Raw genomic sequence first — 17411 nt, 5'->3', positions numbered from 1 at the left:
TGGAAATCCATTCTCTTCTTCATTTCTATCCTTTTAGCCATTTGAAATCTACTAGGCAGGTTCTTCTCCTTAAAGCCTTCAACTATATATTCTTGACACTTTCTACGTCCTCCCTAGGGAGAACTAGAACAATTAGAATGGATTTCTTGCTAATTAATCATCCAGATACCTCCTAGAAGGCTTGCTTTCACCACAATGCATCTAAAACAAGAACTGCTTTTAATTCTCAACCCATTAATTCTGTTACCATCATAAATCGTCCTTGGGATTCAGAGATTTTCTACAGGCTGCATCAAATAACCCAGGGTATTACAATAAAGGCAAGGGGAGGACTTGGGTATGCTCAGAGCCAGAGGGCAAGCAGGAAGACAGCAAAGTTTAGGGCCGTGCGGCCCCCAAGGATTCTGACTCAGAGTTAAGTCCAGAGGCCATGGAAACAGGAAGGCACATATTAACTACAAAGAACCACTGAAGGGGCCTGAGTCAGCCTACGATGGGGGCTCAGGGGCCTGAGGAGTCCCACGAGAGAATCAAATATACACATAAGTTTCCCACAACAGACCCAAATTCCCATTCTCAATGAGGCCAGTGATGGACTATATTGAAAACCAGCTACAACTGTGGAAACCAACCTCATAGCTGGTGGCATTGTTAATGAATACACCACTTTGGGGCATAATTTAGTAATATGTTTGTAGAGTCACAAAAGACTTATAGTCTTTGATCTGGTAACCACAATCTAAAAGTACGGACGTATGGAAAGCAGTTCACTGCCGAGGACAAATGCAGACATCTGCATTTAGGTTTAAACACTCCCAAGTGCAGGCTGGGATGACCCGGATGGGCAGCCGTTTTGTGAAAAAGCCCCAGGGATTGGGGATGAACCAACTTCACTTTAGGGCTCCTTAGGAGGGAGTAGCAAGAATGGTGGGAGCATACACCGAAGTCAGCAGAGCTGGGTCTGAACCGGTTCTCCCTTCTACAGACCGTAGCAAGTCACTCAAATCCTTAAGCTTGGGCTCCGCATCTGCAGAATGAAGATATATTTCCTTGATTCTAAGATGTGCTTTCTGTCCCCCTTCCCCCAACACGCATTTTAACTTTTCTGAAACGGGCAGGACTATTGCGTTTTATGTCTCCGTTTAATATGATGGCATTTTCCTTCCTCTACTTCTCCCTGAAAAGCTGAAATTTAATTGATGGTGTATCTTGCCATTAACAGTGTCTTAGAATCAAGGAAATACAGTAGTAATACTGACCTCAGTACAGCTGTGAAGATTAAATAACATCACATATATAAGGCACTTTGGCACGTTGCCTTGAAAAGAGTGACTGTCCCCCCAAAATGGCACATGTTAACATTATTTTTTAAGAACCGATGCACTCTTAGGATACATCATCAGAAGAGCAGTACCCAGCAAAGCAGCCAATAATCCCAGCTGCTGGTCAGACTACACCTGGAGAACTGTATTCAGTCTGAGGGCCATAGAAAAACAAAGGCAAACCATGGATACTCAGAGAACAGGGACCAGGCTGGAGAAGTCTGAAAAACATGATATTACGAGGAATGGTTGAAATAAGCTGGAATTTTTAGGCTGCACAAAAATGAGAAGCCTTTTGAACGTATCAAGACCTGTGGGTGTAAGTAGATGTTTCCTCTGTGGTTCCAGCGGACAGAGCTGCAACACAGGGATGGATATTCTAGATGGGCCCATGTCACATCAGCATAAAGGAGAACTTTCTAACATTTTGAGCTCTCTAGGAGTGAAAGAGCCCTGGTGAATGGAGAGCTTCCTAAAACAGGAAGTGCTCCGTCAGCGCCTGGACGGTGCCGCGTCAGCACTTGCCAGAAGAGCCTCCTTTTTGGTCTCAGAGGCTGCACCCTGTGTCCACTTCAGCTTTAGAATACCACGCCTGCGTCTTCCTCCTCCAAACCCAGGCCAGACCTCAGGGGACCACTCTGAGCAGAGGTGGCCCCCTTGGCCTCCACGAGCTAGGGCTCCACCGGCTAGGGAAAAGCTAGCACAAAACCATGAAACTGGCAGAAAGTGAAGGGAGGAGGGGACGGATTCCCTGGGGTGTCTAATATTGTAGCAATTCACATGGGAGGTAAAGATGGGGTTTGGATGAAGACTGACAGATTCGAACTGAGGCAGCAAGAGGAAGTACCAGCGCCTGACCTACTCCATGTAGAATGTTTTTGTTCGGCCCCAAATGATTCCATTTAAGGGGCAGACCAGTTTTACAAATGACAGCAAAGCCTTGCTGAGATCCACATTCTTTCCTTCAGATGTACGCCAGCTCCCTTCTTGCGCCAGTTACATACTCCTTCTTAAATTAACCCTCTATCCATGCTTTAGGAAATAACCTTTAACCGTACTCTATGAAAAACTGCTAAGATGCCAGATTAAAACAGAAGCATAACTTTGGACTGTGTCTTCTTATCAACATTTACGAACACGGGTATTACGTTTACTATGAACTTTGAGATTCAACTACATTGTCCATGTTGCAAATGTTATCTAAATCTCTCTGAGTAGAAGGTACTATGTGAATGGGAAAGGGGGGTGCCTACGAGAGTGTACACTTCAGTTTAATGTATATAAGGCCATTCTTTAAAAAAGAACTATTTACAGAGAAACTGGTTGCCTGGAGTAGACAAGTTTACTTCATAATTATATAGTTTTGGATTCACTTTGGGTTCTAATTCTAGCTTAGCTCATGGTAAGTGCTTAATAAATAGTGACTATCCATGTTGTGAGATGGTGAACTCACCTTCACACTGTGAGTTCCAACACCAAGCTGTCATCTCTGGCTCTGCCTCATGCACGGGGTATGAAGGTGGACCAGAGACCACCAAGGTCCCTCCCAGGTCCCAGCCTGGGGCTTCATTTCAGTGTCTCTGCCCATTTCTGATCTGGCAATATTCCCTCAGCTCACTAGGAAGGACACTGAAGAAATGTCCATTCATAACCCGCTATATAAATGTTAGCTCTCATTACTACTGTTATTATTATTTCCTCTGATACTGTCCTTCTACTAACTTTATCATCCCTGCTTTTGTTTTATTCCTCTGTGTGTGTGTGTGTGTTTAATGGTATGTAAATATTCTTGCAAGCCAACTCAAATCCTCAGTAGTAGATAGATGAAGTCAGAGAGAATGAAATAAAATAACTCCTACAGTTTATTATAAATGACACTAATAACAATAGGTAACATTCACTTAACACTCATGCATCAGGCACTGTGGGAGGTGTTATATATACATTATTTCATTTAATACTCATTAGAACCCTAAAAGGAAAGTACTAGTATTAGGATCCTCATTTTACAGATAAGGAAATTGAGTCTTAGAAAAGTCAAGTAAGTCACTCAAGGTCCCATCTAATAAGCTGTGGTCTAACCTAACAATTTTGCAGCACAGCCTACAAAAATCTCATATTAATGGATATGTACTCCCATATATTTTTAAAATTCGAATACTGAATATTTTTTATTTGAATCTTGAATACAGGGACTCCAGAAAACAAAAATAAGCCACTTAATCTAGTAAACAGGTGACAACACTGAGTTCATTTGGTCTCAATCTCACAGTTCAAGACACTGTTGAGAAGAAAGGGCCCACAGAGTAACCAGGTCATGTTCGTCTAAGTGGTCTTTGAGCATCAAATTAAAATTTCTAGCTTTCTCATCCAGTGTATGATTTCACTCAATGTTCAGAATGGGCAAATCTAGAGGCAGGAAGTTAGAACAGTGGTTGCCTAGGGCTGGGTAAGGAAGAGAGGGGAGTAGGGAGAGTGGGTACAAGGTCTCCTTTAGGAGGTACCAAAAATGTTCTAAAATTAGATTATGGTGATGGTTACACAACTCTGTAAATACGCTAAAGAATACAGAATTGTATGCTTTGAAGGGGTTAACTTTGTGATGTGTAAATTATACAATAACAATAAAGTTGTTAAAAAATAATTCCCTCGCCTGCGCTTCCAGAGCTTGTGCTCTGCAATGGGAGAGGCCACAACAGTGAGAGGCCCGCGTACCGCAAAAAAATAAAAAATAAAAAAAAACAAAAAATAATTCCCAGGGTTCAGTATCCAGTGATCTCTAGTCACTCCTTGTGGCTGCTGTCTTTCAGAACAAACATGGAAACCAGATGTGCGTTAAGTAAGCCTTTACCCAAGAACAAAATGTTCGAACAACAATGATGAGAATAAAGACCACGCCTGTGAAGCTGGGAAGTTTTCCTTGGAAGCCATAATGAGCCGTCAGCTTCTTTCTCCAATGTCATCAGGTAAGTGCTGAATGGTATTAGCTTCTGATTTTTACCAACCCAGGAAAAATGGAAAAATAATTTCATTCCTCATTACTAAAATGTTTGTAAGTGGACAGAATGTAATACTAAAACCAGCAGCAATAGGGGAATCAAAAGACCTCAAAAGGCCCCAAAAGACTCCAGTCAAGTCGACTAGAACCTTGTGACCTTGGGGACTCAATCATTCTGGGCTTTGGGGACCTCATCTGTAAAAGGAGGAGGAGGAAGAAGGAAGTCAACTATTCCAAGGTTCTCTTCCACCTTCATTATTCCAGTCAAATCATATCTTCCAAGGACCATCTCACTGTGTTGACCTGTCCCATTCTAAACATCAGCAACTGCCCTTGGACCAATGAAGAGTTATCAAAACATCTGGACACACTGGAAATCCATGAAAGTGTCTTTCCTGGATTGTTGTTTCAAGTATTTAAGTGAGCATCTTCCCACATCCCTTATTAAATAAACTATATATCTTATAATTTAATCAGCTATAATGTCTGATTAAGATTTTAAACCTGGTGCCTAAAAATCAAAAGGCACTTTCCTAAAATAATGCAAAAATGCAGCAAAATAATTGCTCTCCAAAGTAAAAATATCCTCTCCTTTATAAAGACTGATCTTCCTTAACGCTAACCTGTCACTCCGAATCTATTTTAATTTTTATTATAAAAATAATAAATTCTTCTTAAAGGAAACCTTAAGTTTACAAACTATCTGAGGAAATTAAAAGCATTCTTAGAGTTACCACCTTAAATAGATTATGGGTGATGTTAACTTACTATTAAATTTTTGTATATCTTGCTTTTATTTTTCTCTCTCCATGAATAGTTTTTATGTTTTCAAATATAAGAGAATCATATTTTTAAATATTAATATGCAGAAAAGTATAAGGAGAAAATTAAAACTGCCAGAAATTCCCACCTTTAAAATAATCCCTAAATCCCAATTAACTTAAGGTGATCATCCATTCTGTTCTCTCCCTAAGCATAACACATACAGAGACAGGTACCTTTTATTTTATTTTTATTTATTTATTTTATTTATTTATTTTTGGCTACGTTGGGTCTTTGTTGCTGTGCACGGGCTTTCTCTAGTTGCGGCGAGTGGGGGCTACTCTTCTTCCCCGCGCGCGGGCTTCTCATTGCAGTGGCTTCTCTTGTTGCGGAGCACGGGCTCTAGGCACATGGGCTCAGTAGTTGTGGCTCTCAGGCTCAGTAGTTGTGGCACACGGGCTTTGTTGCTCCGCGGCATGTGGGATCTTCCGGGACCAAGGTTTGAACCCGTGTCCCCTGCATTGGCAGGCAGATTTTTAACCACTGCACCACCAGGGAAGCCCCAGGGCAGGTATATTTTAAACATAACCAAGTACGTGATGCACAAATAGTTTACTATCCAGTGTTTTATCTTAAATATCTATCATCACCATTTCCTCCAATTACAGTTTTTCTTAAGTAAAACAGTAGTAGTTGCATAATGATCCATTATGCAGTTTTCTTTTATTGTATATTTTGATTATTTCCAACTTTTCATGACAATAAATAACACTTCAATGAGTATTTCTGTAGTTAAAGCTTTTGCACTCCTACCTGGAAAATTCCAATCTATTGCCCTATTCCTTTTGTGATTTCCTCTATTGGTTTTAGGAAGAGAAAGTGCTTCCCCATCCAAATAATAAAACCGTTTGATTTCTTTCTTTCTTTCTTTTTTTAAAATATAACTCCTTAACCTATGGACTGTATTTTTACATATTTTTAAAGGTTCCAACCTAATTTGTCACATGTTTACGTTTTAGCCCAATCTAGAGTAAGTTATTTGCCCCACATTTTCAAATGCACATTTATGTTTTTAAAGGAAATACGTGTCTCATACTCCTGGTTCTCCACTAAGCCTCAGTAAGCCTTCAGGACTGACAAAATAATCAGAGCTTTGATTATCAGCAGGAAATCATACTGGGCAGGAAGGAAGAGGACACTCATACAGGCCAAATTAAAGCTAAACAATCAAAAGGTCCAAGTTCGAGCCTTAGTGGTTTTATCATTTTAGCATTAAAAAGTCTCAAAAGTTCCAAGATTAGCTTGTGTAGTTAAAAGACAGTTTTCAACTGTGGGCTTATTTGCCACGTGGACTGGTCACCACTGATCTCAGTTACTGACCACGAGTAAGCTCTACATCCTGCCACTGGTCACTGGTTCTTGCCACTGGTCCCCAGCAGAACATGTGAGAAAGCAGAGTACAAGCTCACCCACACAAACACCCAGTAGGAAAAGGACACAAAGGACATGCCTTACTGGTTGACAGTGGGTCAACAGAAGCATCTTTGAGTAGGAAGCGCAGCACAGATATCAGTATTTACGTGGTTGCTTCTCATTAATAATAAAGACTGGATTATATTTCCCAAAGACATCAACTCCTCGTACCATTTTCTCCCCACCACAGCACTCCTCTGAGGCACAATACTATTACTGCTGACTAGCTGCTATGACTTGGGACAAATTATGTAACTTCCCTGGGACAGTTTCATCAACTGTAAAATGGGGATAATAAAGACAATTGACCCCTTAGGGTTGTTGTGAGGATTACATGAGAGGCTTAGACCAGAGACTGCCTTTAGGAAATGCTTTTTGCGTGTTAGTTGTTATTATTACTATTACCACTCCCTCTACTACTCCTGCCACAGGTACTAATATCTTCAACCCCAGAAATGCCAGAAGGGCAAACTTAAATTGGCTTCTTCAGAAGGAACCAAGGAACTGGGGAAGTCTATGGTCAGATCAGCCCTGGGAGTAGAATCTGTCCTCAGCCTTTGCAATTCCTCTGGGAAGTTAGTATGCACTGTCATTATTAAAATAGTTCATTTCTGCGGTGGGCGGCATCACAGTCTCCCTTGCTTTCTGCCCCACTTTCTGATATGTAAACACAAGACCCCTGCACATCGGCACCTTCAGTGAGCAGGGTTAGGAGCAAGAACTCAGCGGGTCAGGCATGAAAAAGGCAGGGGTGGCTGTACAAGATGACTCTGACAAGGCCAGAAACTGCAAATCAAGAACCGACAGCTCCCCAAACAGGCACCTCGAAGATGAAGACGGTGGGCAGGAAATGAGAGTGATCTGGGGTGTGAATGGAACCAGACAACAGGTGAACATTTATCATAAAGGTTCAGCAGTCAGAAAACCCACTCCTGACATCATGATTCCTCCTGGTTATTCATTTCTTTCCTCTAAGTCCTTACCTTCTACTGACATTTAACCTTCCTGATGTTTCGAGTGTGGGCCAATGCATGTTGAAATAATGGATCATCAACTACGTTCATAACCATCTGAGATTTATGAGGCATCAAGGGTACTTTTGACTGTTAACAAGAAAGCATGTTGGATAAAAATTAATCGGCTCAAAGCTTAACCTGATATGGAACGGGAAAAATGTCCGTCTCTACTTGATTTTAGCCAAAAAGCAGAGATGTCACAAAACTAAACCAGTCTGGCAAGATGAGAACAAAACTGCAATGTGTGTGCCAAGCCTGGAATCAGGAATAAGATTTGCCTCCATCCCAAATTACAGATTTTGAGCACTCTATTGTACAGTCTTTTTTTTTCCCCTCAGGTTTGGAGGAAGCTTATTGTAATGAATATCCTTTGGGAAAACCCTAAAATCTGGTTTTTAAGGAGTTTCCCCTCTTACTCTAGCCTTTGCCACATTGTTTATTTCTGTTTCTAATCAGTACTGTTCTGTTATCATCTGTAGAAGAAAAGGCTGCGAAACACTTGGGAACACAGAAACTGAGACTTACCAGATCTAAATGAGCTTTACGTGAGCTTTTTAAGACTTATCCATGCCAGCTAAGAGCAAACAGGTAATCAACAAGTAAAATGTCTTAACACAGTCCTTTAAATCATTGAGGAGCTACAATCAGATTTACAGAAGTCTTCTTTAAAATTTTAAGTTAATAGCATTTAATAATTAATAATACCACATATGCAGTACTAGCATATATTAAGCAAGTCATAGCAATCTCTGCTCTTTTTTTTTTTTGGATTTACTGTTGAAGAAAATATCTGCAGAAGCAGGGGTAATAATACAGCTGTACAATTGTGTCTTGAGGGGGATAAAGTACAGTCAACTTTGCAATCCTGAGATAGCATGCAGCCATAACTTTGCAACTTCAGCCTCAGCAGAGATAGGACTGGGATCTTTAAACTTTAGCAAATCACCTCAAAGATTTCTTTAAGTACCTACGTCTGTCTCCCTTCTCCCTCAATTTTATATTTTTAAACACAGGAGAACCTGAGAGAACAGACCCTTTCTGAAACACTGTATTTCCCAGCGGGGGAAAAAAGAGGAGACTCAAATGGCAATAACAGAAGCATAATAGCATATTTTAAAACACCCATACTGGGACTTCCCTGGTGGCACAGTGGTTAAGAATCCGCCTGCCAGAGCAGGGGACACAGGTTCGAGCCCTGGTCTGGGAAGATCCCACATGCCGCGGAGCAACTAAGCCCGTGCGTCACAAATACTGAGCCTGCGCTCTACAGCCCGTGAACCACGACTACTGAGCCTGCGAGCCACAACTACTGAAGCCCACGCGCCTAGAGCCCGTGATCCACAACAAGAGAAGCCACCGCAATGAGAAGCCCATGCACCGCAACTAGAGAAGGCCCACGCACAGCAACAAAGACCCCAATGCAGCCAAAAACAAACAAATACATTTATTAAAAAAAAACCCACCAGCACTTACCTCAAACTAAAGCATACATAAAGTAACATAAAAGCCAATATATTTCATAAAGTGTTGCAAACTTGAAAACACCATCAAATCAAACTACGTACTCTTGTGAAACAACTTCATGCTGGATTGCTTTGGTGACAAGTAAACAAAGGTAATATCGCTCTCTAGATGTCTAAGTTAATGAAGTTAAGGAAGATATTCTCCTGATACTTCGCTCTATTGACTTAATTTCATTTCAATACTGTTAGCGATCCTTTCATTGTCTTACAAGGCACACCGTTTCGACAGTCATATTTATTCCTAGAGGAATCACTTAAGAATAAAAACAGTGATCACTAAGGAAGAGATTCAGTCCAGCTTGATCCACCTACACTCTGCCCACGTCAACTGCTATGCAGGTGTTTTCTGAGGCATTCTAGGAAAATGTCAGACTTTTCAAAAAGAAAATTAAAATCATATTCTGGTTCCTTGTAACTATAAGCGGTAGGCCCCAGAGAAAACAATGCATCAGGCAAGCACGCAGAGGGTGTGAAGGACGACACCACTGGCTGGGGCACTACACACTGCTGTCTTCCGTTCCACAAAGTAAAATCAACCATGTATAAAATCATAGTTATTCCTAGAAAATATAATGGGAAGACACAAAGAAAGGAATTCTGAAAAAGGAATTGAAAATGCATGTGAACAGGTACAAACCTCTAGACTGCACATCCAACACATAAATGTCATTTCTTCTTGGCTTCCACCTGCATTTAATATTGTCCAGCAATGCATACATTACAAGGAGAACCATAACCCCCAGACCTCCGTGGGATCGACGAACTCACATTATTTTCTAAAAGAACGCAGCAACAGCACAAATGCTATGCTGACTGTCATGTCATCGCCCCGGGAGGACAGAAAGAAAATCTGACACATGCAGCAGAAAGTTCAAAACCTTATTTACTAACCTGGTGCCCCTGTGAAAGTAGTCGCTTCATATTGCTTGAAAGAAAGAATCCTTACTATGAAACTAATCTCCAAAGCAGCTGATAGCCGACAGGGGAAGAAAAAACTGAATACCCCGAGAATCCACAGACACGGGGAAAGCAGTGTGTTCCCAAGCCCCGTTTTTGGCCAACTCCCCAAAGGCCACTTAAGTCATAGCCAAGCCCACAAAGCACTTTAGCCTATAAGCTTTAGTAATGAACTTGAAACCACTCCCATATGTTAAATAGACACTGGGCTGCTGTGAGAAATAAAACTCACATACAGAATGAGCTAAGGCTTCAGGCTTCATCTTTGTACTTGCTACCCAAGAAAACTGTAACACACCAGCTGAAACAAAGAGCACTCTCATTCCCTTCTTGCCCCTCAGATGCTGTATTAAAGTGACTCATTCATTTTAAACAAGAGGAATACAGTCTGCCCTCCACTAGTGCCATGAAATGAGTTTTATATTGTTGCCTAAATTGGTGGTGGTGGTGATGGAACATATAGCACTATAATTTCACATTGTCTAAGAGGGACCACATGAAGTTATTGCTTCTGAGAACCAAAGGCACATACTACCACTATTTCTAGATTTTTAAAATACATTAAATAAGCATAAAACCTCATTAATCACTAAAGTCTAACAATTAGGTTCAAGAGGAAAACTTATGAAAGCATTATCTAACTTCTGATTCTAACTTAGTGTCTGTAACTGTGAAAATCACTCATAATTCAAATTCACCATCTACAGTTAGGTTATATTATAAAATAAAAAAGTTTTTTGGTGGTTTTGTAGTTTTTTATAGTTTAAACTGGGACTTATGACTCACAATGGTTTCAAAGTAAGAAATTTATTTTTCATTCTAGAAAAATGTAATTTATAATTTAAAGCATTTATATCTTAAAAAAATAATGTTCCAGTATATCGCTTAAGAATAAAAATCCGGGCTTCCCTGGTGGCGCAGTGGTTGAGAGTCCGCCTGCCGATGCAGGGGACACGGGTTCGTGCCCCGGTCCGGGAAGATCCCACATGCCGCGGAGCGGCTGGGCCCGTGAGCCACGGCCGCTGAGCCTGCGCGTCCGGAGCCTGTGCTCCGCAACGGGAGAGGCCACAACAGTGAGAGGCCCGCGTACCGCAAAAAAAAAAAAAAAAAAAGAATAAAAATCCATGCCCTGCTTTTTAACATGAAGTGTTCACAGTTATACACAATCTTCCCCTAATTTTCAATGCCAAGAGCAGTTTTAATTCTTGTTTCCATGATTTCTATCTTATTTAAATAAGACCTATTTAACATAATGGTCAAGGTTACCAAATTTAATGTTTCTTCTGAGCCATAAAGATGGGACCAAATATTCCGAGGAAGGGGCTTCCCTGGTGGCGCAGTGGTTGAGAGTCCGCCTGCCGATGCAGGGGACACGGGTTCGTGCCCCGGTCTGGGAAGATCCCACATGCCGCGGAGTGGCTAGGCCCGTGAGCCATGGCCGCTGAGCCTGCGCGTCTGGAGCCTGTGCTCCGCAACGGGAGATGCCACAACAGTGAGAGGCCCGCGTACCGCAAAAAACAAACAAACAAACAAACAAAAAATATTCCGAGGAAAACTTGATTCACTTGTTGCCAAGTAGATTTACATGTATTTCCGGTAAAATTCAAGTTACTCAAAACCTATGAAACAGAAGTCATTAGCATATTAGCTCAACAAGATCAGGCATGAAAAGCCCTGAAACTCCCTCAGATCTAACACTCACCCTGCTGGCCTCTTCTACGCACTCCCAGGGTCAGGGCTGAACAGTTTCTCCAGGGGTCACTTCAGAATGACGGGGCAAGACAGCCACCTCAGTGAAAAAACCAGCCTCAAGCCCTGGCCCATGCCTTATAAAGGAGCCAGTGCCCCACCTGGTGGCAAAACGTAGAAAAGGCTGAAACAGTTAAACCTCGGGAAATACTGCTTCAATGTGGAAAGAAAAAGGGAAGAAAAGGATCAGTTATAAGAGCACATTAATGTCACAAACAATGTGTGGTAGGCATCATGAAAAGTTTCTTCCCTCAGAGCACAATACTTATAGAGGATATGAAAACACTCATGCAAAAAAAAAGTAATTACATTCAAAACCATCTTTTTATGTGGATTGGTTTGCAAGCATATATGATGATATGCATTCCCAGAGAAATCCTCTGATAAATAATATTGATCTCTCTTCTACCCAAAGGGCTGCAAGAAAAATTCCTGTGAGATCAACATAATCTCTGAAATGGAAGAACCATGGATAAATCCCCAACTCAACTAGCTAACTGCTGGTGGGACCGTGTCTCCATCATTCTGTTAAGAGGCTGTATCCCCAGGAGTCCTCCTACCTTTCTTTCAAAAAGTATTTCCTTTTGTCTCACATAAATTATTTCTGCTAAAATCAACGTTCTGATATCAACCTCAATGGAGATGAAGAAGAGTTAAATATTGGGTTTCGAATTACACAGCAGTCTTTAATAAAACTCCAGCAAAAATAAAAGTATAGTAGGATGTGACTTTTAAACGAGCCCAAGCCACATTACTGAAACTAAAACTAATAACAATAGCTGATATTTAAGCTCTCAGTATAAGCCAGGCATGGTTCTAAAGGGCTTCAGGAGATTAATTCATTTATATCACACAAATCCATAATTATGCCAGTTTCACAGATGAGAAAACTGAGGCATCTAAAGGGTATCTTGCCAACAGCTAGTGGCGGAGCTGGGATTAGAACCCAGGTCATTTGGCTCTGAAGTCAGCGCCGCTAACCGCATACTTTGATAATGCTGTCCTCCCGGGTGCACACCACTGGTGAAACCCTGCCAGACTCTGCTCAAATGCAAGGGAGCAGGAGTTGGTTGGACAAGAACTGCTCTATGGACAGTCCTCATAACGGCACAGGCTGGGAAAGGCTGTCCACCCAAGCAGCCGCAGAACTGAGACCTGGAGGCCATGAGGCAGGTAAGGAATCCCCAGGCAGAAGGCACTCACTCTGTCTGCCAAGGAAAAGGGGGAAGTGAGGAGTGGGCCGCTGGAGGGACCATAGGGAGCTTGGTGAGGCTGGGGGACCAACAGAAGAAAACTTTGTGAGGGAGGCGGGAGTCCTCTGATGTCACATCATGGAGGTAAAGAGACATGACCAAGACATTTTAAACCACAGTGTGTACATGTTGGAAAGAGAAGTAAGAAGGAACTAAGCCCTGTAGGGTACGCAGGAATTTAGAAGACGTTGCAGGTAAAGAAAAGGGCAGACCAGCGCTTTAAAATGTACAAGTCTACACTTCCATAAACATTATCAAGGAGGCTAGGGCGGTAACCCTGGCCACAGCAGCGCTCACTTACTTGCTCAAGCTAGGTCTGGGGCCTGAGCCACGTGGAAGTTGTTAATGCTACCAACAGAACAGGGAACACAGGAGGAAGAGCAGGCTGGCGGCAGGAGCAGGGGTGGGATAGACAAGCCGAGGAGTTGGCTTTTGGAGACCAAGGCCGAGTGCAAAGTCCTGTGGGTCGTCCAGGGTGGATGTGCAGTGGGCTGCAGGAGATACAGGTCTGGTGCTCCTGTCCCCTGCATGGACGGGAGGCACACATCTAGGGTGACAGCAGCTGGAGGGCAGCAGTGGGGCACACAGCGTAAGAGGAAAGGGTGAAGTTTCAAGGCAAGAGGTATCTGAGGATTTCAGAGAGAATTCAGGACATGGGTAGGGAAATTTTTTTTTTTTTTTTTTTGCGGTACGCAGGCCTCTCACTGTTGTGGCCTCTCGCATTGCGGAGCACAGGCTCCGGATGTGCAGGCTCAGCGGCCACGGCTCACGGGCCCAGCCGCTCCGTGGCATGTGGGATCTTCCCGGACCGGGGCATGAACCCGTGTCCCCTGCATCGGCAGGTGGACTCTCAACCACTGCGCCACCAGGGAAGCCCGGGAAATTTTTTGTTTTACTTTTTACTCACCTTTAACTGAAATTTAGCATCCCCTTCAATTACAAATGTAGGCAATAATTCACGGTAAAATTAGGTGTAACTTGACTTGTCACAAGTAGAAATCAAAGACATCTTCATATAACAGTACAGTATTGCAAGTATCTCAAAGTATTGTTTCCGCTCATTACTACCCCAAAATTACAGTAGTTATTAAATCTGCCACTAGCTCTTGGTAGGTAGTGTGTTAATAAGGGGTGGATATTATTATATTATTACTTTTTTGGTATAACTGTATATCAGTTTAATCGGTTTCCTTGGTAACCCTATGCATACTAATTTTCATGTCTGATATTTTCGCTGTAAGAATCTTTACTGCAAGCAGTTCTGCTGCACAGCTAATTGGCCATAAGACAATTTTGCCGTAAAAGATGAAATAATGAAACTAAAATAGGGACATTAAAAAGGACATAACAAAACATGAAAAACTAATAACAAAATTTTTAAAATATCTTCTTAGTGAAAGCAATGATACGTCCTTTCTCAAAGTCAGTCATTAAGGATTCAGGATCTCGTGTTGAACATAAGTTCTTCATGGTTTAAAAAAAAGTCTGCTGTAAGGCTCTTCAGATTTCCCTGGAAGTAAACCGAACAGACAAGGGATGCTGCTATTTACCTATGTCACGTATATACACGTATATGTAAAGTAGTACATATCTGGACTGCATTTATATGTTCCATGACAGTCCTTGTATTCCACCAAATCATCTAAGCCAGTTTCTATGCCAAATACGAAAATTTTGTCTACATCATGTTCTCCACTATCAAAGAGCAAAAAAATTTCACCATTTTCATAAAACTTATCAAGAATCATGTAACCAATTTCTTTCTAGGAGATGAGAAGCTTGATTCTTCCTTTGCCTCCAACTTCTAATACTGCGTGACAAACTTGGTAAAGATGGCATTACAAAACCAGCTGTTGTATCTAAATGAGCTAAAGAGCTGGTAACTAATGCTTAGACTGTCATGTATTACTAGCTGCCTCTTTTATATTTGTCATAGTTTGGTAAACTTGCTCTGATGGGATAGAGGGATGACTGTACTCATTGAACGATTTGCAAACTGTTATGCTATTTTCTGGTATAGTATGCAGTCTGGCTTTACACTCTTTTATTTCACACTTCAGTAAGTTTTCTTTTCACCGTATTTTCTATCAAGTTGCTATAACGTAGTCGAAACCAAACTGTCGCCTAGTTATTTTATCTTTGACGGCAAAATTGCCTTACGACCAATTAGTTGTGCAATGAGACTGCTTTACGGCAAAGATGTTTACGGCAAAAATAGCTAGAACCTCTAATTTTATTCGTTTAAATTTATGCATTTAACTTAATGCATTAAACATTATTCTGAAAAGGGATTCATTAGCGTCACTAGAATGCCAAAGGGGGTCCATGCACACACACAAAAAACCAAAGAACATCTGATTTAAGGGGAGGGGGGAGAAAAACACAGGAAGACACTTAAATAAAGGAATACAGAAAAGGGGAGACGGAGTATGAGATGACCTGGATTCAAACCCAGGACTTCTGATTTGTGTTCTTTCCTCCACCAACCACAGAACCCCTTCATTTGTGTCAACAAAGTGCTTTCATAGGTATCAGCTCACTAGCTCATCACAAAGACCCAGAGTAGGAAAAGGCCGGTGACGCCAACCTGCCTGAAACCTCAGAGAAGCCGCTGTCCGAGAAGACACCACTCCCCGGGCCAGTCCCAGGCGTGGAACCTGGCATCTGCCACCCCCACACACACCCCTCTATGGAGCCGAGCCATAGTCCTGAGCACAGAAGAGGCGACGATGACGACCGGCCGAGCCCACATATCACATTAGCTAGAACCTGATGAGGAGAGGACAGAAGAGTGAGTGCAGAACCTGACGAGTAGATCCTTCTTCTCTTCAGGCTTCCGTTTGCAGGGAGGACTAACAATTTATTTGGATGCTTTGCTCAAAATTCTCTTATTTAGTTCTGATTCTTAAACGGGGTGAATTACAGGACTTACAGTATTCCAACTGTTTGATTTTCCTTTGGCTATAATCAGAACAGAAGCCTATAGTTAAGCCATTAGTTTGAAATTAGATAAACAGGCTGAAACAATGCGCTCTCTGTTCTCTCCTGGCTGTGCCCACCGACAGGCGTTCATTATTTAATGTGTCAGAGCCGTGTTGCCAGGGCTCTGTGAACGACAACGTGGTTTATTGTCTTCACATCCATTCCCTGTTCTGCCACATCTGTCATGGCTCATATCTATATTTTATCTTTTTTGTTTTATTTTGATTCTCTTACAGGGTCATTTTCTTAACTACTACAAATTGCTCTGACATCTATTCTAACGCAGCAAAAGGTAACATTTATTTTTTAACTTCTTGATAACAAAAAACTGAAGGGACACAAGGACACTCTTTTAGATTGCTTCAAATTTACACAAAATTATATCATTAAAGCAAGTTTTATCTCGTGGTTGGCTAGATATTTTTTTTCAAAAATCTGATCTGTTCACAGGTTACTGTGGCCTCTTCTCACATAATGTGTGTTTCCTTTTACATGATAATGAGAATGTGGCTATACATGACTCACCTAATATCCTTGTGGGGGAAGAAAACTTTTCCCTTCTTCCCTTTAGGTTCTTTGGCTGGTCTAATAATTAAATTGACATAGACAGATTAACAGGAGAAATATACATTTAATTTTGTACATACGAGAGCCGGTAAAAATATGAGATTCAAAGAAGTGACCGAAGCAGGCAGCTTTTATGCCTTTTAGACAAAAGAAACAATAAGTTTGTGAAAAATTGACAAAACATACGGGTTTGGGCTTGGGGTAGCAAATTAATGAAGAAGTAACAAGATTTGTTTATATAGCCTTCTTGGCCCTGAATTCCCTGTCTCTGGCAATAAGGATGCCTTCTACCCTCCTGGTATAGGGAGGATCCCTTTCACATGGGAGAGTTATTTCCTGCTCTCAAGGAGACAAAGGAGATGAGAGTGTCCTTCTTGCACTGGCTGTTTCTTAAGTAACTTTAATTCAAAATAATCAATATGCCAAAGTAGCATAGTTTAGGGTGACACATTCTGCTTTCTTTCACGTTCTTCCGAAAAAAAGTTGAGTGTTTCTTAATACGCATATTAAAATGTAAATTATTATGTTGATTGGTTGGCCTTTAATTTCTAAGTTTCTCTATTCTCTTCCTTCTTTTTTTTAAAGTAAGAAGCCATAGTGAAAATTGTCCCTTGCCTTCTCGTCACAGCCACCTAGAGTGAGAATTCCTGTGGATGAAAAGAGTTCAAAATTGGCTTCCAGGCCCAGGGGACAGAAGAGCAGTGCCCTCCTGTGTCTGCTTCTCCTTGGACACATGGACACATGGACTCAGCATGCCTGTCCACTATCTGTGCATCAGAGAGTAATGCCCTGAGCCACCTGCACTGTGC

The 17411-nt window shown here is 41.6% G+C and overlaps 1 protein-coding gene across 4 annotated transcripts in view; it reads right to left on the bottom strand.

Moving 5' to 3' along the window:
• PLD1 (phospholipase D1) overlaps nt 1-17411 on the bottom strand; it is a 203604-nt gene that overhangs the window by 142840 nt on the left and 43353 nt on the right. For 3 of the 4 annotated variants that reach the window (XM_060298418.1, XM_030863632.2, XM_030863669.2), the window contains exon 1: nt 9986-10144. The exons of the other annotated variant lie outside the window; for it this stretch is intronic. The gene's annotated coding sequence lies outside the window, so the exon portion shown is untranslated. Of the gene's footprint in view, nt 1-9985; nt 10145-17411 lie in introns of those variants that run through there. 4 annotated transcript variants of the gene reach the window in all.

This window comes from Globicephala melas, chromosome 4 (assembly GCF_963455315.2).
Source record: "Globicephala melas chromosome 4, mGloMel1.2, whole genome shotgun sequence".
In the NCBI taxonomy this organism is placed as follows: Eukaryota; Metazoa; Chordata; class Mammalia; order Artiodactyla; family Delphinidae; genus Globicephala; species Globicephala melas.
Note: the sequence above shows the minus strand (reverse complement) of the source record. Positions and strands in the feature narration are given on the sequence as shown.